Consider the following 1,421-nt stretch of genomic DNA (forward strand, 5'->3'; position numbering starts at 1 on the left):
AATTATAAAATTATAAAAATTGCAATAGAGGTCTCGACATGTCACTGGCGGCGCTGTGGCTGTAGCAAGGGAAGGAGCTGACTTAGGGAGTTCCAGGCGGCGGGCCACGGCAGCGACCCGGGCCTGGACCTGCCCTGGTACGGAAGTGTCCTGGGGTCTGTGGGAAGCCGGAGACCGAGGTGGCATCCTGGCCTGCGTGGGGCAAGATGTTGAACATGTGGAAGGTGTGGGAGTTGGTGGACAAAACCACCAATGTGGTTATGAATTATTCAGAGATTTAGTCTAAGGTTCAAGAAGCAATGAATGATGATCCTTGGGAACCTTCTCGTCAACTCATGGGAGAGATTGCCAAGGTTACATTTATGTATGAACAATTCACAGAATATATGAACATGCTGTGGTCCTGAATGTTAAAAGATAATAAAAAGAATTGGAGAAGAGTTTATAAGTCTTTGCTGCTCCTAGTTTACCTCATAAGAAATGAATCAGAGCTGTTGTTACAAGTGCCAGAGAACACATTTATGATTTGCGGTCCCTGGAAAATTACCACTTTGTAGATGAACATGGCAAGGATCAAGGTATAAATATTCACCAAAAGGTGAAAGAATTGGTTGAATTTTCTCAAGATGACGACAGGCTTCGTGAAGAGCAGAAAAAACAAAGAAAAACAAAGACAAATACGTTGGAGTTTCCTCTGACAGTGTTGGAGGCTTCAGATACAGTGAAAGATATGATCCTGAGCCCAAATCAAAATGGGATGAGGAGTAGGATAAAAACAAGAGTGCTTTCCCATTCAGTGATAAATTAGGTGAACTGAGTGATACAATTGGAAGCACAATTGATGACACCATCAGCAAGTTCCGGAGGAAAGATAGAGAAGACTCTTCAGAAAGATGCAGTGACAGCGATGAGGAAAAGAAAGCAAGAAGAGGCAGGTCTCCCAAAAGTGAATTCAAAGATGAAGAAGAAACTGTGACGACAAAGCACATCCATATCACACAGGCCACAGAGACCACCACAACTAGACACAAGCACACAGCAAATCCTTCCAAAACCACTGATCTTGGAGCAGCAGCGTATTACACAGGGGACAAAGCAAGTCCAGATCAGAATGCTTCAATCCACACACCTCAGTCTTCAGTTAAGATTTCAGTGCCTAGCAGCAAGTCATCTGGTGACCTTGTTGATTGTTTGATGCCACCAGCCCATCAACAGCAGGAGGATTAGCTGATTTATTTGGGGGATTTGCTGACTTTGGCTCAGCTGCTGCATCAGGCAGTTTCCCTTCCCAAGCAACAAGTGGGAATGGAGACTTTGGTGACTGGAGTGCCTTCAACCAAGCCCCATGTGCCTCCGTAGCTTCCAGTGGTGAGCTCTTTGGCAGTGCCTCCCAGCCAGCAGTAGAACTTGTCAGCAGCTCA

At 45.4% G+C, this 1,421-nt stretch overlaps 1 pseudogene; it reads left to right on the plus strand.

The window, feature by feature from the left end:
- Positions 1-206: 206 nt before the first annotated feature.
- LOC101564980 overlaps positions 207-1,421 on the plus strand; it is a 42,136-nt pseudogene continuing 40,921 nt past the window's right edge.

Source organism: Octodon degus, unplaced genomic scaffold, assembly GCF_000260255.1.
Source record: "Octodon degus isolate 3935 unplaced genomic scaffold, OctDeg1.0 scaffold00404, whole genome shotgun sequence".
Classification (NCBI taxonomy): Eukaryota; Metazoa; Chordata; class Mammalia; order Rodentia; family Octodontidae; genus Octodon; species Octodon degus.